The sequence below is a fragment of the Podarcis gaigeae genome (genome assembly GCF_964106915.1).
Source record: "Podarcis gaigeae genome assembly, chromosome: 12".
Classification (NCBI taxonomy): domain Eukaryota; kingdom Metazoa; phylum Chordata; class Lepidosauria; order Squamata; family Lacertidae; genus Podarcis; species Podarcis gaigeae.
This window is the reverse complement of record NC_139688.1, coordinates 7,998,872-8,024,356: the sequence shown is the minus strand read 5'-3', so window position 1 is coordinate 8,024,356 and position 25,485 is coordinate 7,998,872. Positions and strand designations below refer to the sequence as shown.

At 45.4% G+C, this 25,485-nt stretch overlaps 1 protein-coding gene across 9 annotated transcripts in view; it reads left to right on the top strand.

Moving 5' to 3' along the window:
- Positions 1–8,843: 8,843 nt before the first annotated feature.
- Positions 8,844–25,485, top strand: part of ADCYAP1R1 (ADCYAP receptor type I) — a 138,667-nt gene continuing 122,025 nt past the window's right edge. For 3 of the 9 annotated variants that reach the window (XM_083704202.1, XM_083704204.1, XM_083704199.1), the window contains exon 1: positions 8,844–9,523. The gene's annotated coding sequence lies outside the window, so the exon portion shown is untranslated. Of the gene's footprint in view, positions 9,524–9,749; positions 9,976–25,485 lie in introns of those variants that run through there. The other 6 variants (XM_083704205.1, XM_083704203.1, XM_083704201.1 and 3 more) reach the window with 4 other exon arrangements.

Below are 25,485 nucleotides of genomic sequence, written 5' to 3'. Positions count from 1 at the left end.
AATAACGGTTACCACAGACAAAATGAGGTTAAAATGCAGCTCTTTGGCAGGCTATTTTCCACCATCCCTCTTTAAAGCTGGGCTGAGTGAAATTATGTTGTGATACTGTTTTCCCTTGTAGCAAAATTACCTGTATTTTCAGTCATTCTTTGGGGCACCTGTAACTCCTGATATTTCCTGCGTGGCCGTCTCCATAGAGTTGCATCATCACATCAGGTATCGCTCCACAGCAGTATCTCATCCATGGGGAGGGGAGGGTAATCAACCTGTTGAGATGAGGGGTGGATGGATTAGGTTAAGGTAGCCAGATGTCCCCGTTTCCCGGGGACAGTCCCCGGATTTACAAATCAGTCCCCACACAAAATCCTATCATTCCTACTGAAGTTGAAAAGTGTCCCCGGATTCATTGGAAAAATTCCGGAAACCTTACATTAGGTCCAATCTGAATCTCAGTCTGATGGCCTCAAACTCACTTGTCGGTCAGAGTACAACTGCTGCATGGATTCTACTCATTGGCAGATTTAGCGAAGCAGTTTCCCCAGAACGAAAAAGGCGCATTCGGGTTTGTGCTTTACAATTAAAATGCATGTAAGGTGCACATTTTCAACAAGAAAAAAAGCAATGGAAAAAATATGCATTGGAGGGAAGTATACAAAAACAAACAAACGTGCAAATGGGGTGCTTAGAGGAGTTTTTATGGAGGTTATGATTTTGTGGGAATGTTCAGGGATGCAGGAGAGGATATATTGTTTGATTATAGCCTTTCCAACTTGTGTAAACAAGTTCACAGTTTAGCAGAGTAACATTGCCCTTTTTTAAAACTTGCAGCGGATGCGTTTGCTCAGGCTCGCTAAAGCCTCTATAATAACTGTTCTGGTATTTTCCCCTTATTCCCTCATAAAAGATAAGACACGATACCGTCTTCTATTAAAATATAAAAAGAGTTTACTCACTCACATTCTGTTCACAATCGGATCCCAGAAGGCAGACTTAGATTAGAAAATTAACATACACCTGGAGACTATCTCATAAGGAGACAGTCCCTTTGTCCTCTCTTGGTTGGAGGCCAAGAGAGCATCTTTGGCTAAGCAGATGTTGCTTCTTTGATGCATGTAGTCAGAGAGAGAGAGAGAGATGGCTGCCCTGCCCTGTGCTTTTGTCGTTACCTGCACAGGTGAGGCCATGCCCACCTCTAGTCACATGCAGAGGAAGTCTGTCCCAGCCCAGAAAGAAACAGGAAGTTTACCTGCTGGCTGGACAAACATTCCTCCCCATGTGTAAACATGTTCACTCTAGGAATGTTGTACTTGACTTCTCTTGTGTTTCACATCCCACAGATTTAACTTTAGAGCTGTTTGAAAGTGGAACAGGCCACCTTGGAAAGTGGTTGTCTCTCTTTCATTGGACGTTTTCCAACACAGGTTGAATGGCCATCCGTCAAGGATTCTTCAGCTGTTGATACCTGCATTGCAGGAGGTTGGTCTAGATGACTCTTGGAGTCCCTCACAACTCTGCAACTCTATTATTCTAATGATACATGTAGCATGACTGAAGTGATGGAATGAATGAAGGGTTTGAATACTAATAATAAATCTTAAAGTAACACCAAGGCTTGGTGTGACAGCGAAAAGTCTTTACTAGATGCTGAAAAGCCATTTGAAAATGGCTTGGCTTCCTGAGGCAGAGAGGTCATCACACGAAGAGGTCAAGAGATTAAGAGTGATTTTGACCCGGCGCCATTGACAGATGTGTCGGAGAAAAGGGATGGACGTTGTTGGGTGGAAAGCCTAATCAGAAAGACATCTGTCACCGTCAAAACGATGAGGAAAGGTGAGCGGTCCGTGGTAGAAAATGCCTGCTGAGGCATGAAGCCAGGATCAGAGTGGAAGAGAGACCTCTGCTTTTAGCCACAAGCCAGTCATTAATAAATCTGGAAAGGTCTGTCTGGGCAGAGCATAATGCAGGCAGCAGATTAAACAACACGCTGGCAAAGATGCGACGAAGAAACCTCGGTGTCAGAGATGGCTGGAAGCAAAGGATGAATTGATCAATGGTGGGAGTTTTTTTGGTTCTAAAAGGGCCAATTCTGCTTCAAATATTATTGGTGGTCACGATCTGACGTCCGGCTATTGTGGAATGATGTTCTGGCATTTTGCAGAGCCTGTCTTGCTTTCATAGAATCAATTAAGCACCAAGCCAACAAGTTCTCTGTATGCTTATGCATCATTGCAGATGCAGCCTCGAGATCACAGAACCCATGTTTCAGCGAGAGCAGCCATTTATGCAGCCCTAAGACCATGGGTTGGCCAAACTAAGGCCCGCAGGCCGGATCAGGCCCAATTGCCTTCTAGATCTGGCCCGTGGATGGTGTTCTTTCTTTCTCTCTCCCTTCCTCTCCCTCACGCAGTGGCGCTTTTCTCCTCAGGGATGGAGCAATCTTGTCCCATGCCAGGCCCCGTCGATGGCGGGAGTCTGCTCGCCTATCTGCTCACCTCAGCAGGGCGGCACTGTGAAGGGGGCATGTAACGCCAGCTGTCGGCTGCTGCTGTGTTTTCCTTCTGCTCCTCTTCTCTCTCCCTAAGTCCGGCCTTCCTTCCTTCTCCGCACTCCTTTTCCGCGCCACTTCCTGACACGCTTTCTTCATCACTGCCTGCCTGCCTGCCTCCTTCATTCCTCCCATGGTGCAGTGGCCATAGCCACCACTTGTGGGTTGTCACTGGAGAGCCAGTGTGGTGTAGTGGTTCAGAGCGGTAGACTCGTAATCTGGTGAACCGGGTTCAGGTCTCCGCTCCTCCACATGCAGCTGCTGGGTGACCTTGGGCTAGTCACACTTCTCTGAAGTCTCTCAGCCCCACTCACCTCACAGAGTGTTTGTTGTGGGGGAGGAAGGGAAGGAGAATGTTAGCCGCTTTGAGACTCCTTTGGGTAGTGATAAAGCAGGATATCAAATCCAAACTCCTCCTCCTCCTCCTCCTCCTCCTCCTCCTCCTCTTCTTCTTCTTCTTCTTCTTCTTCTTCTCCGCGGTGCCTCTCAGGAAGCAGTAGCAGCAAGCAGTGGGTAAAAGCTTCGATGACGCCCCAGTTCCCCTGCCTCTGTTCTTCTCCTCCGCCGGGGCTGCTGCTTCTGTCTTTGCTGGTCAATGCAGTCTCCTACTCCGCCATGGTGCCTGGCTGGCTGGAGAAGCCCAGCTGCAGCTATTGGGATGAAAACTGGGACAGCTAAAGTGAAGCATCTTCAGGCCTCTTTGCAAAAGAGGTGGGCGAAAATAATTCATTTCCCCAAAAAAAATATAATCCGCCCTCTCCCCACAAGGTCTGAGGGACAGTGGACCTGCCCCCTGCTGAAATCTTTTGCTGAGCCCTGCCTAAGACTATAAAGCCCATAGTGCAGTCTAACTGCAAATGAAAGCTACACACACGAAAAGTGTGTGGGCCCGTAAAAGAATCGTGTACTTGTCAGACAAATGTCTACATAAGAATACCATCTGAAATCATAAGAGGTTGGTAGATATTGGGATGGGCAAAATCAATTTAAAGATAGTTAAATGGGGGGGGGGGAAATGGGTTGCTTTCTAGAGACCATTGAGCCCCCCTGTTATGCATGGACATGCTAGGAATCCCAGAAGGCTCTTCTATAATTTCCTCCCAAGTTTATTTTTTTATCTAACAAAATGTATATACCGTATTTTTGCTCTATAAGACTCACTTTTTCCCTCCTAAAAAGTAAGGGGAAATGTGTGTGCGTCTTATGGAGCGAATGCAGGCTGCACAGCTATCCCAGAAGCCAGAACAGCAAGAGGGATTGCTGCTTTCACTTTCACTGCTTTCACTGCTATTTTGGCTTCTGAGATTCAGAATTTTTTTTTTTTTGTTTTCCTCCTCCAAAAACTAGGTGCGTCTTGTGGTCTGGTGCGTCTTATAGAGCGAAAAATACGGTGCCACTTGACTGCAGTAAACCGCTAAGCAGTTTACTAGGAATGTTAATAATAATAATAATAATAATAATAATAATAATAATAATAATAATAATATATTTCTATCCTGCCCACTTAGCTGGATTTCCAAAGCCACTCTGGGCAGCTTTCAACAGAACCTTAAAAACAGAATAAAACTTCAAACATTAAAAACTGCCCTAAACAGGGTTACCTTCAGATGTCTTCTAAAAGTCGGATAGTTGTTTATTTCCTTGACATCTGGTGGGAGGGCATTCCACAGGGTGGGTGCCACTACCGAGAAGGTCCTCTGCCTGGTTCCCTGTAGCTTAGCTTCTCACAGGGAGAAAACTTCCAGAAGGCCCTCGGCGTGAAAATAATCTCTTTTAGAAGGTTACAAACAGCTAAAGGCATTTGAAGATGATTATAGTTAACAGGAAAATAAATTAAAACACATTAACACCTATGTTGCTGGCCTAAACAATTGAAGTCAATAGACTTCGTGCAGATCCAGAATTGTGATGCTACACTACAAATCCCCCAATGGAGGCTGCTGGATACATTTTTATGCATATAGGAAGATACGCAGTAGAGATGGGAACCAGCGACCCTCCAGAAGTTGCTTGGCTACCTCTCATCCTTGACCAACAACCTCACTGGCTGGGGCTGACCAGAGATGGCATCCTTTAACATCTGGAGGGCACCAGGTTGGCAAAAGCTGCAACCCACCTATCTTCTAAAAAGAAACCATTCCCCCCCCCCGGCACGATCTATTTCCCCTGCATCCCCCTGTGTCTTTGCCGAAAGGTCATCTCCCCCCCCCCTTTCACATCATTCCCCATGAACCCCTCTGGCTGTCACCTTTTTTATCATGTTCCTAATATTGATTTCTGGCTAGATGGACAGAAAACCCGAAGGTTGAGCTGCTCATTGTCTTTTATTCATTTGAAGGCAGCTTAACCTGGGGGGGGGGGAGGGCTGGGGAGACAGGCTTCTAGTGCTACACATTACCGTAATGCACTGAAGCAATATCAATTTTGATTAGACAGATTTAAGATTGTTGTTGTCGTTTAGTCGTGTCCGACTCTTCGTGACCCCATGGACCAGAGAATGCCAGGCACTCCTGTCTTCCACTGCCTCCCACAGTTTGGTCAAACTCATGCTGGTTGCTTCGAGAACACTGTCCAACCATCTCATCCTCTGTCGTCCCCTTCTCCTTGGGCCCTCCATCTTTCCCAACATCAGGGTCTTTTCCAGGGAGTCTTCTCTTCTCATGAGGTGGCCAAAGTACTGCAGCCTCAGCTTCACGATCTGTCCTTCCAGTGAGCACTCAGGGCTGATTTCCTTCAGAATGGAGATGTTTGATCTTCTTGCAGTCCATGGGACTCTCAAGAGTCTCCTGGACTCTTCATGGATCACTGCCTTGCCGTGGCAAAGGGGCTTGAATAACTTAGAGAAGCTATGAGCTATGCCGTGCAGGGCCACCCAAGATGGACAGGTCATAGTGGAGAGTTTTGACCAAACGTGATCCACCTGGAGCAGGAACCAGCAAGCCACTCCAGTATCCCTGCCAAGAAAATTCCATGGACAAAGACAAGATTTAAGATTGCTACCCAGCAATTACAGTACTGGTCCAGATAGTGCCTTTGAATAACATTGTTCCTTGCAAATATAGCGAAGAATCATTGGTTGCCCATTGCAACGAATGGGGTGGGAGACAGGGAACCCAAAGGCAGATTGACCCAGAGCCTATGGCAAGCAGAGCCAGATAGTTTTAGTTTCTTTTTAAAAAATAATAATATTTTTATTAAACAATTTTAGCAGAACAAATTATCAATCCATATATCTAATTACATCCCCCCCTTTTTACTTCCCCCATCCCACCCGCTCCCACCCACTAAGGACTTCCCTCAGCTCCCTCTCTGATTTATTTCAACATATTATTCTCTACATGTTATAAAATTGTACATATCATTGCCTTATCTATCATATATTCTACTAATATATTTGTGGGTGTTTATTCAAAACCTGCCAAGGAGTCCAAATCATTTTGTTGTCTTTTTTAAGTTGTTATGTACTGAAGTTCTCACCCTGGGCCAGCAGGGGGATACTGTAGATAGTTTTCACTCAGATCCGCGTATGCAAATAAGGAATTGAAAGTGATGTTCAGTGATTGGATATTTACAGAAAGTTGTTACTGTTGCTTTGTAGCTGAGCTCTATATAAGCAGGCTGGCTGAACCCTTCAGTTCAGTTCTGTTCTGGCCTGTGAATAAACAAGAGCTGTGGCAACTGATATGTTCACCCACAACTTAACCTCTGAAGCAGGTTAAGAACATAAATATAGGCAAGGGAGACACCACCACTGCTAACACTCTTGGAGAAAAGAACATGAGGAGAGCCCCACAGGATCCGACCAATGGCCCATCTAAGTCCAGCATCCTTTTTTCAAAGTGGCTGCTCTGGTGGGCCATTGGCCTGATTCTGCAGACTTCTTTTATGTTCTTACGCTCTAAGCTACAACCTTCCTTCTCCTGTACAAATCACCTCCCTGCTTCTCTGCAGATAAGAAGTCTTCCTTGAGATCCCCACACAAACGATGGTGCTCACATATATTTCCTGCTTTCTGTGCTGCTTATCGATATCAAGTCTGTGAAGGTCGGAACTACTGCCATCCGAAAAGAAAAACAATTATACGTCAAATATTTACTCATATGTATCCTCCAAGGAGCTCAAAGTGGCATACAGTATAGTGGTACCTCGGGTTAAGTACTTAATTCATTCCAGAGGTCCGTTCTTAACCTGAAACTGTTCTTAACCTGAAGCACCACTTTAGCTAAAGGGGCCTCCTGCTGCCGCCACATGATTTCTGTTCTTATCCTGAAGCAAAGTTCTTAACCTGAGGTACTATTTCTGGGTTAGCAGAGTCTGTAACCTGAAGCATCTGTAACCCGAGGTACCACTGTACATGGACGGTTCTCTCCCTGCCCCTTAATTTATCCTCACAACAACCCTGTAAAAACGTAAAGGTAAAGGGATCCCTGACCATTAGGTCCAGTCATGGCCGACTCTGGGGTTGCGGCGCTCATCTCGCTTTATTGGCCGAGGGAACCAGTGTTCAGCTTCCGGGTCATGTGGCCAGCATGACTAAGCCGCTTCTGGCGAACCAGAGCAAACGCCATTTACCTCCCCACCGGAGCGGTACCTATTTATCTACTTGCACTTTGACGTGCTTTCAAACTGCTAGGTTGGCAGGAGCAGGGACTGAGCAACGGGAGCTCACCCCGTCGCAGGGATTAGAACAGCCAACCTTCTGATCAGCAAGTCCTAAGCTCTGTGGTTTAACCCACAGCGCCACCCGCGTCCCTGGGGAAGGTTAAACAGAGGAAGAGTAGGTATCTTATGATTTCCCAGTGAGATTCGGGGCCTAGTGGAGATTTGAACCTGGGTCTTATAATCGCTGCACCACACTAGCTCTCTGGGGTTCTTCTGATCTTAATTATCATTTGGAAAACACAGCAAACCTCTAGAATGCTATAAATTTCAAGTATAGTCCTATAAAAGGATGATTGGGTTGGAGTCATACTCTTAGGGCACAGAAAAGGAACTATAGAGATCAGTAATCTCTTGAATGTTCAAGAGCAGTACTTGAATTCCACAGACTGAGTGGAAATCTGAAGTCAAAACCTAATGACCCGTCAGAGTAAAGGGCACTGATGATTTTCACTGAGAATAAACCACACTGGGTGACTCCTCCTCTTCCCATTGTATCTATATATAGTTATATACAATCTCTTTTTCAGCCTCAGGTGGAAGATATTCCTCATTATATGTCCACTTGTCCTTTACGCAATGATCCAAAGAGGCACTTTCTAAAACAGGCTCTCCCTGATAGAAAGGGATCAGGGGTTGTTGTGTGACAACAATGCCCTAGTGACACCTAAAGTAGCTCTTTTTCTCCAGTGGCAAAATAACAACAACAACAACAACAACAACAACAACAACAACAACAACAACAACAATAGAAAAATTAGGAACCGAATAAAATTGCTGTGAATTGTAAGGGGTTTTCCAAGGTCTAAACTGAAATTTAATTAGTGTAACTGTGTTGGTATTGCTGTTATCAGTTGTCTTGGCTGCTGTTTTTATTTGCAGCTGTTTGAGTTAAATTTTAAACTGATGGCATGGTACTGATTTGTCATGGCCTTTGGCTAGTACATGAGACACGGGTGGCGCTGTGGGTTAAACCACAGAGCCTAGGGCTTGCCAATCAGAAGGTCGGCGGTTCAAATCCCCGCAATGGGCTGAGCTCCCGTTGCTCAGTCCCTGCTCCTGCAAACCTAGCAGTTCAAAAGCACGTCAAAGTGCAAGTAGATAAATAGGTACCGCTCCGGCGGGAAGGTAAACGGCGTTTCCGTGCACTGCTCTGGTTCGCCAGAAGCGGCTTAGTCATGCTGGCCACATGACCCGGAAGCTGTACGCCGGCTCCGTCAGCCAATAAAACAAGATGAGCGCTGCAACCCCAGAGTTGGTCACGACTGGACCTAATGGTTAGGGGTCCCTTTACCTTTACCTTGGCTAGTACAGTAAACTGATGGATTGATATTCTCTCTCTCTTTCTCAAAGTCTAAGAAGACTTTCATGCCAGCAGTCCTCATGAAGCTATCATCCACTTTCCAGCTCCGCGCAGCCTTTAACTCAGAGAGAAAGAATCTGGACGCAGTTTTGGATATCAAGAGTTTGACTTAAACAGCTGGTTTGAATAGGCCACGCCTCTCCCTCCAGCCCATTGGCTTTCCCCTCTCTACCCCTCTCAAGCCATTGGCTCAGGCCTCTTCCCATCGCCTGCCCCCCTTCTCTCCCCCTCCCCTCTCTTTGCAGGGCGAGGAAAAGCTTGGCAATTTTTCTGCAGGACGCGCGAGAGCCGGGCAGTCCTGCTTGGGCAGGTTTGCGCACAGAGACCTTCCAAGCGATGTCTTGTTAGATCCGGATTCGGCTTCGCATCTTGCTTGATCGGGATCAAACCCTCTCTTTAAAAATAATAATAAATAAATAGCGCGAAGCAAGCAAATGATATAATTTTCAAAAAACCACTCCTTTTCAAAGGAAATAAGTTTTAAAAACCCACAAAGCGCACCACCCTCAGTATAAATATTTTTTTTTTTCTCGAGGCAAATGCCTTCGCGGGCACGTCCCAACGGCGTGGCAACTCCTGGTCCCTCGTTTCAAGGCGCTAGGCAGCGCTGAGGACTGGGAGTGAATGTTAATTCCTTGGTAGCCAAGTTGATTTCTGATTTATTTATTTAAAAAATAATAATAGCGAGCACACACACACATCTCTTTCTCTGCTTGTCTGGACGGTTTTTTGTTTTGTTTTGTTTTGTTTTTTGCACTGCAATGCACTGATGCCATTGCAGCAGCTGTTCGCCAAGCCGTGGGGAAGAAAGACCCCTTTGAAATCTCTCTCGTTTCGCTAAAGGAGCCCCAGCCGCCGAGGACTGCTCCAGACAAGACTGCAGTTCGCCTTCTTCGGCTGGAGATCCAAGGGCGTCCAGCTGCCGATCGTGGGATCTCCACCTCGGGACTGCAATGGTAAGACAACCCTGCGCCCTCGAAGCTACGGGTCACCCCATCCATAGATAATTCACCCCATTCCCGTTGGGCTACAGGAGATTGGAGCGTGTGTATGTGTGTGTGTTTTGGAGGCTAAGGAATCAGGGAAGATGAGAGAGAGTTGCTTGCACAAATCGCTTTTCTTGCAAAGTCGATGCTTTGAAGGGGGAAAAAAATCTGGAAAGGTTTGCAAGAATTAAAACGGGGGAGGGAGACGAGCGAGCGACGAGCCGGCGCGGGCGGCGATACTGCAGGACGGCGGCGTGCTCGGGCTTCCACTTCAGCCTGGGAATTAAATTCTTGCATAGGGATCACACACAACGAGACACAAACACACAGCTGGAGGACGAATGCAACGGGCAGACGGAGATGCGCAAACGCGCGGGCGCGCTCTTTGGCGACCTCCGCAAGAACCATGCCGGGATGGAGAGGTGATATGTGCTTGGCTTTTTAAAAAAATAATAACTGGGGTGATGAAAGTGGAGTGTGTCTAAATATATGGATTTTAGTGGGGGGGGGGAGGGGAGGAGATCAAGCCGAGCCAGGCTCCCAGGACAGCGTGTTGGTATGTAGCTCACGTCTCCTTTCGATGCAACATGGCTGGTAATTTGCAAATAAAACAAAACAAACACCCCAGACTGATAGGTAACAAATAACCCGATTCACAAACCGGTTAAGCCGTTGGTTTCTAGGGATTTTAGACCGCCCCAGGGTTGGGTGTTTAGAAGGGGCTGCGGGGAAGGCACAGCCAGTCAAAGGAAATGGGAGTTATGACATTGACTTCGGCATGAGATGAAGATTGCATTCAAACCTCTTCCGATTAAGTAATTCCATTGCTTTTGAAAACAAATGGACGTTGCTGAAAGGGCTTGTTGTGGATCCAGCGAGATTTACTGGGGGCTGGGAATTAAACGCAGCGATTCTCCTTGAGGCGAGTAGGTTTATTTTCTAAAAATAATTTGGAGGAGGAGGAGAAGGAATCCCTCTGAGGAGGAAAGGGTTAAAACTTCCTCCGAAATGGATCCGTGTGTGCGTGTTTCATGCGCTTCCCCACATCGCTGTTTGGGCAGCTGGTTCCGATGTTTCCAGCGCTTTTGGTGTGAAAATGATGGTCAAGGCTGGTTTGGCCTTTTGTGGATTTGTAAGGCGCTTCCAGGCATTTTTCCTTGGGGGAAAAGCAATGAATAAATGCAACTAACCATATTGTGCAGCTGCAGTTTAAATAAGTAAGGGAGTAAGGGAACCCTTTTGCAAAGATGTCCTAGTTCTTTGCTTAAGAAGGTGGATGTGTGGTGCTTAGGTCTGAAACTCCACTTGCGACTAATGCTCTCCTTAGTAGAACGATTCTAATATTTATCTCTTTCTTTGTCATCTTGAACTGGAACTCTGTGTGCAGGACCACAGCATGCATGGTAAGGAACACAGAACAAAATTATTATCCCCCAGTAAATGCTCAGACTATGGCTTTGGGAAGCCTCTCTCTATATAATTAGGTATGGGAGCTCACAAAAACTCTCACCTAAGTCCAACAGTAGGAAACACAAGTTTTGCTTTATTTTTATGCTGGGATTTAATGTGAGCTCGTTGAAAAGTGTGGTTATTTCCTTATTACATTTCCTTTCCTTTAAGGAGCTCAAGGAGGTGCATGCAGGTCTCTTCCCATTTCCCCCCCCCCCCAGTCACACCAACCCTGTGAGGTAGGTTAGGCCAAAAGACTGTGACTGGCCCAAGGTCACCCAGTGCATTACATGGCTGAGCCAGGATTTGAACCCTGGTTTCCCCAGGTACACCGTATAAGGAGTGGCTTGCTGGTTCAGGCCCAGCTAGTTTACAATCCCAATTCTCACACTGGCCAGCCAGACTTATCCGGAAAACAAACCAGGTCTGAAGAACTGTGAGTGTTTCTAGGACTAAGGTGAAACTATGAAGCTCCCTTGTTAATTTTGCTATTAGTTGCTGCTTGTTGTTATATTTATAGTATTGGAATGTGTTTTTTTTTGGGGGGGGTATGCTATTCTATTTGCTATTGTTTCCCTATGTTATAATGAAATGGTTATAGTAGTGCTCGTTTGAAGTGCATCCCTGTTTCTTTTCTGTAAGCCACTTGGAGTGTGATTTGTTTGCTCATGTGTGTGTGTGTGTGTGTGTGTGTGTGTGCAAAAGTGGCATACAAATAAAATTAATGATTTTTTAAATAAGTGCAAGAAGCCCTCTTTTTTGCTTTTCCTCCAAAGCAAAGGGCATTCACCATGTCACGCTGCCTCTGATACTGAATGGAATATTTAGCTCTTCAGATCAGTAGTCATTGTTTGTGTAATAATATTGTGAGCACCTTTCCATCTTCCAAGAAGGGACATAGTCAAATATACATAACTTGTTTGTTTGTTTGTTTGTTTGTGTGTGTGTGGGTGAGTATTTATATTCATATTCACACACACACATATATGGGTGCTGGAGCAAGCTGTGTTCTACTGAGTCAGACTAATGGTCCATGCGTTTCAGTATCACCTGCACTGCCTTGGCAGCTGCTCTCCAGGGTTTTGGGGATGTGAAGCCAATGGAAACCCTGATCCACATAATCTGTGCAACCCCAGTCTAAAATGCAGCACAGGTTAGCAACCGCTGAGCTCAAAAACAGCTTGCTTCCACGTTCAGGTTGGGCATTTGAATCCCGATGGACTCAATAAACATTCTTAACGTGAGATAGCTGCACGCGCGTTAGACCCTTTCTCCGGTGCTGAGATTGTCGGGCAATCGGTGTTTTGCACTTGCTTTCAATCTCACTGAAGCACCAGCTGATTTTAGACTGCTGTTTTATGCACACTTACTTGGAGTAAACCCCACTCGTTGACCTCAGTGGGGCTGCGCTCATCGCGTATGAAAAAAAAAATGCCTGGTGGGTCTAGATTCTCCTTACAAGCCATCTCAACTGGCTAGACAATCGTGGATGTGCCAGTCGTATATTACTCTTTGGAGAGAGTCTACATGTGCTTCTAAGATTACCATTTGGTCCCCGACGTTACACAAATATCGCTGCTCATTTAAACAATACTTGCTGAATATTTGTGATGAGAAACAGTGGGAGAGAAGAATATTAGGTGTGCTTTGAAAATATGTTATCATTCCTGTGAAGCAATCTGGAGTCACTCCATCAAAGTTGTTCCTCGGTTCTGATATCAGTATATGAGCTCAGAAGGTCCCAGGTTAAATTTCTGGCATCTCCAGATAGGGCAAAAAAATGTTTCCCTGCTTTCAATACAAGGCAGATTTCCATGTTCTGGTCCTTTGATTGATCTGACGGTGGCTATGAAAATGGGCACAAGGCTGTTAAACTGAAGCGAAGCATATTTGTGTCATCCTTCTTGGCCACAAGGCTAAGCATCCTTACTTGGAAGTAAGTCCTATTGGGACCGATGGGACTTAGTCCTGAGGAACCATTGCTACAACTGGACTTTCTCGTTGGCGGGTGTGTTGTAGAAGTAAGCACAATTTGCGGGTTTTAAGTTTTACATGCATTTGTCAAGGCGAATGCCTCAAGTTTGATCGGTGTTCATATTCATGTCCAAACATCTGAATGAGACAGAAAGGCAAACAGGTCAGCGGTGGCCAACGTGGTTGTGGACTAGAGTTTACGATCAGGTATATATGTCCATTGTGTGCACATGTATGGATAGGATATGCAGGAAGAAGGACCCAAAACTCATGGAATACAACTGGTGTCGCTGGGCAGTGTGTACAGCATACATTTAAAATACATTTGTTCCATCCCTGCATACATACATTTAAAATACATTTGCTCCATCTTGGGATATGTGATTTTTAAGGGTGCTGAACTGTGCGTAGGGTGGTAAATAACAGCCCCACAATCCTTTGCAGGGGAATTGTTCTTTAAAAGTGGCTCTGTGATACCTCTATCTGGAATCCATATGTATACAATATACGACCCACTTGCACTATCTAGGGGATAATCAACATCTTCCTAGCATTTATATGCTAGCCTGTCACTCGTAGTGGGAATTGCATGTCTTCTGGTTATTTGCAGTCACATATAACTGAGCGAGATCCAGATGCATATTTATGAGTTTTTGACATTCCCAGAATTTACCTGAGATGGTCAGCATCCCCACTCGGATATAGATATTCCCCAATTGCTTTAGGTATTTGTGGAATATGTTAGCTAAGCAGTTTGTGAGGTGTGTTGTGTCTTAGGTTGTATATATATATTTTTTTTTTGAGGGGAAAACCAGGGCAGCTTCAGAGCATTGACTTTCAACCAGCCGGCTGCACCCAGTAACTGGATCATGCCCCACTCTACTGAGGACCACTCATGGGTTGTGATGGCTGTTTCCCTCTGTTTATGTTTATTAGGATAAAAAGAATTTATGAAAGGTGAAGAAGGGGGTATTCACTGTCAGACAGAGGAACTCAAACATAACACTTTTGTGGTTGTGTTTTATTCTTCCTATGTAAGACACCCTGGGAATATTTATATGGAAATATGGCATGTGCATACTTCAAATTAAATAAACAAAATATTAAAAGTGCTCCTGCCCGTTTTGTAGTTTGGGGGTCATAGGTGGGTCTCGGGTATGAAAATCATCAACATTGTAAATTTAGAGGAGTAGTATACGTTCAGAATAAATATCTGAAATAAGGGTTCCCTGTAACTGTCTTATAGTAAAGGGGATTATTCTGTGGAATATGCGACTTGTTTTCCTCCACCAGATTTCTCAGGTTTTGATTCTCTGCATCATTCTACTTTCCACTTTCTAAATATGTACCGGTAAATCCAGGATTCAGTCCCAACTATGACTGTTCTTCTGAAGCTATCCCCCCCCCCCCCATGGTCATTGTTAAACCCTGCAGCATGTGGAATAGCTTCTGAGCATGCTAAGAGTGCATTTCCCTCCTCATCAATTAACCGCAGCAAGGGTTAAGGGAGAAATGGGATTCTGGGTCAGAAGGTGAGACCCACGGATGGAATGTTAGAATTTGTATCACCAGTTTGTCCTTTCGTAGAACAAGCATCGCGTGTGAGTTGCTTGCATTTGCTAATTTCATTTGGGCTTATTGGCAAAATCAGGGTACCTTTTGCCATGTAAACATCCCTGCTCACTTTGGCCGTCAGGTAAAAACAGAGCAAGGGGTTAAAGGATGGAGGGGAGATAGGCTCCGGTAGAGCTTGCTGGGCATGTAGTTCATGCAAACAATTCTGAAATACCCAAGTGTTTATTCTCTTTGTGATACCTGCTAAAAGTAGCTTTTTCCAAATGCTGCAAAAATAGATAAGTCTCCTGATCGCTAAGTGATCCTGCACGTGCATGTGCTTTCGTTCCTTCCAGAGTAGCAACAACAGCCTTTTGGCTACCATGCAGACATTGCCCCTGTGCCAAGGCCCATGGCGTGGGAATATAACCGAACATCCAATAATTTAAGGGCTATTCCCAGGACTAAGTTAACACGGGCAACGGCTTCTGTCCACAATGCGACCGCTATAGGGCATGGCTGGATCATAGGTTTCAGTGGTTCCCCTGGAGGGCAGGCTCCCTTGTGGTGTGTTTGATTGGAGCTGTGTTGTCTGTGTGTCTGGAACACAACACACGGTTTTCATCCATCGTTCTGGCACCGTTCCCCACAGACACAAACGCACATGCCAAACCTATGGACATTTGCAAAAGGGGCTTTTAGAAGCCAAGGTGACCAATTGGGGAACAGGACGCCCTGTTCCAGGGTGCTTTTGTGTTCAAACACAGATATCTGGTTTTCACACAGCAAGGATAGGATAAAATGAGAAAAGCCACAAGGCGCAGGGTTGCTATTTTAATGAAATAAAGCATAAAACATATCAGAGAGGCAAAACCAAGAAATGAAATGTGATGGTCCCATTCCAGTCCTTATCGGATCAGATATTTCGTATCATTAAGTACAAAACTTCCACCCATCCACCTGAATGGTGTGTGTGTGTGTGTGTGTGTGTGTGTGTGTGAGAGAGAGAGAGAGAGAGAGAGAGAGAGTGTTTCTCCCAGTTTTCAGCAAACCCAAGTCATCCTATTATCTGAAAATGCCTTCATTTGCCAAGTCCAGACATCGCTCCTTTAGCCGTAACGCATTTTGCCAATATAAGAGCTACTACTATAACTTTCAAGATTGATGCTGGGTTTTGCTTTCCCCAACCTCTTCCCTCCCTGAATCTTTTTTCCTTTTGTGCCATGACTTTTCGATTGAAAGGCTGTCTTGTTTTAATTGCTGGGATGCAAAACTGCTTTTTTGACTGAAGAGCAAGCGCTCTAAAAAAGCAAATACCCCAATTGTGGTTTTTTTGCAGAACAGATTTGCATTTGTCTTAACCACACACTGGTTTAAGTGGGCAACATCCAGCCAGAACATTTTTTTTTTATAAAATGGAACTAACAATAATATTATTAAACCTGCTGAATGCTCACCCACAAAGCAAATGCGAGGTCTATGCACCAGGTTCAGATAATCGCCGTAAACATTTATGCCATTCTGTAAATTCAAGGTCGGCAAAAACATATTGTGCAAAGTAGCAAATTGAAATGCAATAAATTTATTTATTTATAATATAAAAAGGGGGTTATCGAGGATAAGCAAGCACCGATTAAATTGTACTCAGAGTAGACCTATTGAAATGGAGGAACCTAAGTCGGCCGTGCCCTTTAATTTCAATACTCCTCAAAACAAGAAGCATCATCACTGATCAAGGTCATGTTCCAGTAGGGTGAGGTGTGTGAACTGGGCAGTCTCAGGGGCCACATAGAAAGACCTAGAGGGCCACAGCCAGCCCCCAGTCTAAGGTTCCCCAGCCTGATTTAAATTATCTGGGTATTATATCCTAAGCATTATGGACCCCAGCATGGCTTAACTCAAGTAAGGGCAGATCCATACCATATTATCACATTTGTTCCCCCAAAGAATTCTGGGGACTGTGGCTTCGCCCTCACAGAGCTACAACTCCTAGCAACCATAGCGAACTACAGTTCCCAAGACTTTTCACAATTTACACGTGTGGTGCTGAATGAGCTTCAGTTGTGTGCTGTGGATCTCCCCAAAGTTCACAGAAGGAAAGTTCCCCATTCCATCCTCTCTGCTGCAGCCCTGAAAAGCCTCACAAGATTCTGGCCACATGACCCGGAAAGTTGTCTCTGGACAAACGCCAGCTCCCTTTGCCTGAAAGTGAGATGAGTGCTGCAACCCCATAGTCACCTTTGACTGGACTTAACCACCCAGGGCTCCTTTACTTTTTTATATAAAGAGAGATAATAAGCAACGGTTCACTCCTGCCACAAAACCAACTTGACCACCTTTGTGGGTCAGCTGGAGACCTCAGCCTGCCTTATTTTGGTTGTTCCGTCGATGGGGATTGTATCACAAGTCTTTCATGTGACTCCAACCCCATTGTTACTAGAGAGCAGGGTGTTAGCGTGACTGATGGCCCCTTCCTAAAGGATCTCTCACTTAGAATATTCAGCGCTGAACTGAGTGGTGTCCCTTGGGACTGGTAGGGTAGAAGGCGGGGAGACCAGCAGTAGGTGGCGCTAGAGCCAAATGCCTGGGTATACAGGGATGCTTTTACCTTCCTCCTGAACGAAGGGGACAAATGCACCTCTCTGGGGAGGGCATTCCACAAAAGGGGAAACACCACCAAGAAGACCCTGTCAAGAAGACCCTCCTATATGAATTTGCCTGGGATCTGGGATCTTCAGTGAGGGGGGCCTTCTTTCAATCCTGCCACCCTCACAGACATGCTTGGTGGGGATCAGAGAAAGGACCCTGATTTGTGGCTGTTCCCACACCATAGAACTCTCTCCCCAGAGAAGCTAGACTGGCTTCCTTCTTGTGTTCTTCCAGCGGCAGGTGAAGACTGTTTTATTCTGACAGGACTTTTGGGACTGATTTTGTTTGTTTGTTTGTTTAAGGAAAGGGCTTTTTATAGTGCTGTGCTATTTTATTGTTTTTATTATCTGTATTTTTAAATTTTTCTTAAACTCTATTACATTTTAATTATTACAGTGGGACCTCTGGTTAAAAACTTAATTCGTTCCAGAGGTCCGTTCTTATTCTTTCTTTTTTCTTCTCCGTTCTTAATCTGAGACCATTCTTAACCTGAGGTACCATTTTACCTAATGGGGCCTCCCGCTGCTGCTGGCGCGCAATTTCTGTTCTCACCCTGAGGTAAAGTTCTTAACCTGAGGTACTACTTCCGGGTTAGCAGAACCTGAAACCCGAAGTGTTTGTAATCTGAGGTGTTTGTAACCTGAGGTACCACTGTATTTTTTTTTAAAAAAAATCTTCTGTTTGCTTTAAGCTTTTTGCATTTTTTTGGTCTTGTCTTAATTTGTGTAGGCCACCTTCAGTCCCAGTCCAGGGAAAAGGCAATCAATCAATCAATCAATCAATCAATCAAGTCAGCCCCTAGTAATAGCACCATCAGGAAGCCTGACCTGCTAATCGTAAAGTCTCAGATAGTTGATATTGATGAAGGTGTTCTTTTAAGGACTGGAAACCTCCACCAATTTTAGGCATTATATGCTAATAGTAAGATTCTGAATAGGACTAGATAGCTCACTGCCACCCAGTGAAGTGTTTTCAAGACAGATGACAGAGTCCAATCAGGCAGCCTTTGATGACCCTCAGAGTAACTGCTTAATGTCTATCTCTGTCTGTCTCTCAGCTAGTTATCCTTGGATTAAAAAACCCCTAGCCCTTCCAAAATTCTTTCAATTTATTGGAGGCCTCTTTTGAATTTTGATACACCCTTCACAGCTTGTCTGCCTGCCTCCTCTGTCACCGTACAGAGAGCATCTGCCAGACATCTCTGAGTCCGTGAACCCTTTCTGCGCAGGTTTAAGTGGGGTTGCTTCAGAGTAAAGGGGAATCGCAGAGCCTGATTTGTTTGCTGCCTGTCTTGGAGAGCTCCTCTCGATCTCGATGAGACAGTTCCCAGTGTAGAGGGTCTGAGAACAGGAGCCATGAGATGCAAAGATCTCATTTCTAACAGAAACACAAAGGCAGGGGAAATGAAAGATACGGCGACTCTCCAAAGCTTTTAGTAGAATAAGCCTATTTCTTCTCTGAGTGTCAGTGGGGATTAGTGCTGTGGTTCCCAAACATTGGGGGCTGCTACCCAGTGCCCCCTACCCTATTAAAAGCATTATTCAGAACAGTTTCTACGACCCACTGAGGAAGATAATAATAATACAGAAAACCTCAGTAGCAATTCATGGCACATTGGTTTGAAATCCAAGGTCATTGGGTGACCTTGGGCCAGTCGCTGCCTCTCAGCCTGACCCATCTCAGGGGGTTGTTGTGGCGATTAGCTAAGGAGGGGGGGGACCATCAGCCCCTTGGAGAAAAATGTGGGATGCAATTGCAATAAATAATAGTGAATGATATGTACGGAGTGAGAAGAACAGAGTTGAATACAGTGGTACCTTGGTTCTCAAACGCCTTGGTTCTCAATTGCCAAAAACTCAGAATGAAGTGTTTCAGTTTTCGAATGTTTTTCGGAAGCTGAACATTCGATGCGGCTGTCGGCTATTGTTTCCGGAGCACCTGCACCAATCAGAAGCCATACTTTGGTTTTCGAACATTTTGGAAGTCAGACTTCTGGAACGGATTAAGTTTGGCGCTTTTGTTTTTGCTATTTATTTTGCATTTTTGTTTTTGAGGCTTTTTCAGTTAATTTGTTTTTGTGACTGTGTGGAACCCAGTTCAGCTACTGATTGATTGTGTGACTGCGAAAATGAATAAAAGCCCCCCCAAAACAATGACTATCACCAGTGCAGGTAAGAATTTTATTTATTTCATAGTACAGTCCTTTGATTATTGCTTTCATTTTATGGATCAATGGTCTCATTAGATAGTAAAATTCGTGTTAAATTGCTGTTTAAGGGGTTGTTTTTAAAAGTCTGGAACGGATTAATCCATTTTGCATTACTTTCAATGGGAAAGCGTGCCTTGGTTTTGGAACGCTTTGGTTTTGGAACGGACTTCCGGAACGGTTTAAGTTTGAGAACCAAGGTACCACTGCCTACTACTAGGTCAGTTCATTGGTCCATCTGGCTCAATGATGCCTACACTGACTGGCAGCGCTTTTCTGGGGTTTCAGACATGGAAATGCCAGGGATTGAACCTTCCACTGGTTTGGTGGATTCTATTCTAAGGGGCTATGGCTCTTCCACTGTAAAATGAAATGACTGATTTTCAGATATCCTCTCCAATATTACAGAAAAACCCTCCAAGTGTCTCTGTGTTCCAGGGACAGTCCTGGATTAACAGAAGACATCCTGTTTTCTGATTTGATTCCCTAATGCCCAGCTTTTCCTTAGGACGTCCCTATTTTCATTGGCCTGCTTCTTGGGAGAAAAGCAATGACAAACCTAGACAGCATCTTAAAAAGCAGAGACATCACCTTGCCAACAAAGGTCTATATAGTTAAAGCTATGGTTTCCCCAGTAGTGATGTATGGTAATGAGAGCTGGACCATAAAGAAGTCTGTAAGCAGGTCCTGAGCTCAACAGCGCTCTCCCTACTTGCAATTCCCTGTGACTGGCACTCAGTATACAAGCCTTCTCTCCAAACCCCCATTGCCCACCACATGCTAACAATAATGAAAAGAGGTATAAGCAGAACATACAGGATGTGTATTCCAATGCTTGAAACACGCATCCTGCATGTTCCCTCTCCCCACTCACCTCCACAACACCTAAGAGGACTCTACTCAGCTATGGTTTTCCCAGTAGTGATGTATGGAAGAGAGCTGGACCATAAAGAAGGCTGATCGCCAAAGAATGGATGCTTTTGGATTATGGTGCTGGAGGAGACTCTTGAGAGTCCCATGGACTGCAAGAAGATCACACCTATCCATTCTTAAGGAAATCAGCCCTGAGTGCTCACTGGAAGGACAGATCCTGAAGCTGAGGCTCCAATACTTTGACCACCTCATGAGAAGCGAAGACTCCCTGGAAAAGACCCTGATGTTGGGAAAGATGGAGGGCACAAGGAGAAGGAGACGACAGAGGACAAGATGGTTGGACAGTGTTCTCGAAGCTACTAAAATGTGTTTAACCAAACTGTGGGAGGCAGTGGAAGACAGGAGTGCCTGGGGTCACGAAGACTAAATGGACATGACTAAAAGGCTAAACAACGTTTTCATCGGATAAATGTTGGAGGGGAAGGAGTTTTGTGACCCCTACGTCAAGGAGATAAGTAAGTATACAACCTTCAGAAGACATCTGAAGGCAGGCCTGTATAGGGAATTTTTTTAAAAAATATTTAATATGTTTTTATATATGTTGGAAGCTGCCCAGAGTGGCTGGGTGGGATGATATTATTGTTATTATAATAGTATAATAATAATTTATTATTTATACCCCACCCATCTCTTTCCCCCTCTTTTCACTCTGGGTGGCTCCCAACAGAATATTTAAAACACGATAAAACATCAAACATTAAAACTTCCCTAAACAGGGCTGCCTTCAAATGTCTTCTATGCCTTTGGATTGTTGTTGCTGAATAGGACATCCCTATTTTCACTGGAGAAATGTTGGAGTGTATGTTTCAGTTCTCCAAATCCCTATCAAGGTGGACAAGGTCAAATTCGCTTGCAGCTGACGTTGGCTATTAGAACAAAAAGATATGGGAGGAAAACCGGGTTCCCGTTCCCTCCTTTAGAGCAAATCTTCCATCTCTTTTTAGCTCATAGGACTGTAAGAAACGGCCTTATACCAAGCCCAATCTTTGATCCATCCAGCCCAGAGCTGTCAACACAGTTTGGCAGCGGCTCTTCGAGGTTTCAGACAGGAGTCTTTCCCAGCCCTACCTTGAAATGCTGGGGTTTTGAACCCGAGACCTTCTGTATGCCAAGCAGATGCTCTCATGCTTTGCACACCAACTTAGCAGTCCTGGTCATTTGCATGGACAGACAGAGTCCCCCAAACCCTGGTCAGCCCCCATGTGGAATAACGACTCAAGACAATGTGCTATGGGATTAAATTGGCCACAACTTTATTATGTTTCAGATGTGGGTAGACCTTGGCTCAGGCATTGGGCGTTCTCCCTCCCAGTCCCCCACCGGGAATCTGGGGAAACATCAGGGTTATCCAGTGGGGGGGGGGGATTGGCTGGCTCTGGAGAACATATGTTCAAGCAGAGAGAGCCCTCCCCCATTATGCCGCCGTCGCAGGGGAGAGCAATGACGATGGCCAGAGCCTCCCCTTAAACAACCCTTTTAATGGGAACCCTGGCATCGCCACCGCAAAGAGGAGGGGCATGGGTCACTGCTGCACACCCTCCCCCATTTAGGGAAGATAGACTAAAGGATTCCGCCCAAGGCCTGATTCCACCAAAGTTGTGACATTTTGCTACAGGAAAGGCAAAACCTGCCAATGCAGGAGAATTCCTTTCCGGCTGAGGTAGGCAGAGACCTCCAGGTATCCCACCTGGGGAAGGTGAAGCCAAGCCTGTGCTAATGGTGCTGTATAGGGTTCAAGGGGCTGCGTGCGAGCACGGAAAGGGCATCCCCCATTTAATGTGGGGAGCAGTCATTCCTCGGTGCTCTCTACAGTAGATGTCAGGAAGTCACTTCCCTGCCACCCGCTGTTGTCCTGCAAATGTCTCTTTTTCAGGGTGCACCTTGTGAATCCAAAATGAGATAAGACAAGTGTGCTGATAACTGGGTGTGCGTCCTCTTCAACCCCGTGTTTCTACAGAAGCCAGGAACATCTGTTTGCAGCAGCTGACATGATCAGCGTATTTAAAAATAGAGCACCCTGAATCGGGCTTGAATGGTGGAGCTTGGAGTGTGTACAACTCCCAATTGCTCCTTTTTCATTAAAGCGGAAAAAAAGGAAGTTGCTCAGAGTTAGGGATGGGCTGATCTGTCAAGGCTGATCTCTCTTAGTTCCTATTTTCTCATTCTTCCTATTTCCACATCAGTTGTGGGTTTTTTTGTGGGGGGGGGGAGGGAGAAAGCTAATGAAAATTCATCAGCATTTTTGCGCAAATTTCTCCCAAGACACACATGGTTTATGTCATTTTGCCTAACATACACATCCTTGCAAAGAATGTGTGTCATTTGTAGTAAGAAATGTATTTTGTCTGCACTTTACCCCAGTATAATGCAAAGGGAGCCTTCTCGGTAGTGGCCCCCGCCCTGTGGAACGCCCTCCCATCAGATGTCAAGGAAATAAACAACTATCTGACTTTTAGAAGACACCTGAAGGCAGCCCTGTTCAGGGAAGTTTTTTAATGTTTGATATTTTATCGAGTTTTTAATATTCTGTTAGGAGCTGCGCAGAGTGGCTGGGGAAACCCAGCCAGATGGGTGGGGTATAAATATATATATACTCTGTGTGTGTGTGTGTGTGTGTGTGTGTGTGTGTATGTGTGTGTGTGTGATAAATACATACAGTGGTACCTCGGGTTACATATGCTTCAGGTTACAGACTCCACTAACCCAGAAATAGTGCTTCAGGTTAAGAACTTTGCTTCAGGATGAGAACAGAAATCGTGCTCCGGCGGTGCGGCCCCATTAGCTAAAGTGGTGCTTCAGGTTAAGAACAGTTTCAGGTTAAGAACGGACCTCCGGAACGAATTAAGTACTTAACCCGAGGTACCACTGTGTGTGTGTGTTTGTGGGTCACCAGTCTCCCCAGAGAATCATGTGGTGTGGATCACAGCTGCTCTCTGCACCCTTAACAAACGATGCTTCCCAGAATCCTCTGGGGGAAAGTATTGCCTGTTCTCAAATAGTATAATACAGCTTTGAAGAGTCCAAGAGAGTCAGTTCCACTTCAAAAGGAAGACCAGGAGTGCTGACACCTGGGGAGAAAGTTGAAAGAAACCCCCTCTGTCAGAAGTCAGAGTCATGCATCGTTCGGGAATAAATAGCCTGATGTCAGTGAAGTTAACTTCTTATTCAAAGAAACCAAAGAACACAGGCCTAGTGATCAAAACAACTCTTCCCATTTTGGTCTTGCCCCAAGGATGCAGTTGTGAGGACTAAAGGTCCTCACCTTCCCACTTCCCAGTTCCTTCCCCAGCAGCCTAATACTCCTTCATCTAGTCTCTCTTTGCTCCACCCTCTTCATTCCTCTGTATGTTCTGTGAGACCAGGGAGGAGGGGAGCTGGTCACAACAGGAGGGAAAGACCTCCCTGGCTTCTTCAGCAGCCTGCCTCGACTCTGCCTCTTGGCCCTTTCCCTCACCAGTGTGGTGTAGTGGTTAAGAGTGGTGGACTCGTAATCTGGTGAACCAGGTTCGCGTCCCCGCTCCTCTGCATGCAGCTGCTGGGTGACCTTGAGCTAGTCACTCTTCTCTGAAGTCTCTCAGCCTCACTCACCCCACAGTTTGTTATGAGGGAGGAAGGGAAAGCCACTTTGAGACTCCTTAGGGTAGTGATAAAGTGGGATATCAAATCTAAACTCTTCTTCCTCTTCCTCTTCTTCTTCTTCTTCTTCACCAACCTCCGCTTCTTCCTCTGATCCTGGACTGGTCTCTGCCACAGCCCCTTCCTGCGCACTAAACCCTGTTTTCTCTTAAACTTCTGTCACCTCCTCCTCCCAGTCCTCTCCCTCTGACCACTTGTCATTGTCCCACCATCAGTTCCCTGGCCCTGGGCCTTCTTCCCCTGGGGGTTCCCTTGGGGGCCCACCAGCTGGTGCCTCCCACCATTCCTCTGTACCCAGCCAGTCCATGACACCCTCTTTTCAGAGTTCCCTCCTTTTTTGTATGCTATCTGAGAAGACTGGTTTCTCTCTACCACCCTGGAGTGGGGAGTGGCAGCCGAGACCCACACAGGTATGAGCAAATACCCAAATGCACCTTGAAGTACAGTAAGCCCACAACTTACACACATTTAACTTGTGCGCATTCAGCTTTACATACTTGGCTAAATAAATAAATAGGATGTGGACATCTGGGGGGAAAGACTTTGGCAATCCTCTCATCTGCCATTGCACCCAATGTGTTTTGTCTATACGCAGTACTTTTTTTTTTGTCTTAAAAAATGATTAGGGGTACTCGTATTTTGTCTCAAGAAAACCACCATTTTATAGTTCAAATTGGGGGGGGGGGGAATAAATACAGTAAATGGGCAAAAGTACAAAGAGCATGCATTGCCTCATATTACACAGCACATTGGCATGAGGTTGTATGCACTAACATCTTCCAGATTCCTCTGATGAAAAATAGTAATTTTCCTACTCATATTGAAATATTGCCCCTCAATGTGGCCAAACTTTCATCCACATTCCACACTGCTTCACACATTAAAACCCTCTTCCATCTGATACTCAGGAAACACCAGGAAAGGAAAGGAAGCCGCCATCGGGGGTAGCAACAGAACGGACGATTCACCGTGCTAGAAAATAAACTTTTTTTATTTTTTTTAGTTTCTTCTCCTGTTAGATTCACAAAATGTTTAGGGTGTATGCGTACCCCTGCATTCCCCCAGAAGAAAAGCACTGTCTATACATGATTTTGGCTTTAGACGCACTCCTGGGGAACAGAAGCTGCGGGTTTACTGTACTCTCTGCAAAGCTTAATTTCCCCATCGCTGGATTTGAGTAGCTCGCTTTCAAATCGGTGGAAGTTACTCATTTGCTCTTGCAGTGGGAGGAGGGGAGGGAGGCTGCAGGTGGGAGGAGAACCCGGTTTTTTAAAAACCCTCTCATTTCCCCCCAAACTGGCAATCGGCAGAAAGAGACAGAGCAAGAGAGAGAGAAAGTACAAAAATAATGTAGATGCCTAAACTGCAGAGAGCTAGGGAGACAGGCTGGTAATGACTAAGGCCTTGAGCTCCATCACAGCTGTCAGAAGTGCTCCGGTCCTCTGTAAATTTGTATTCATTCTCCCGAGTTGCTCTAAAGCTCAACGGTGGGTGAAGAGTGGTTGGAATCGGCCCAGTTTGGCCACAAGGA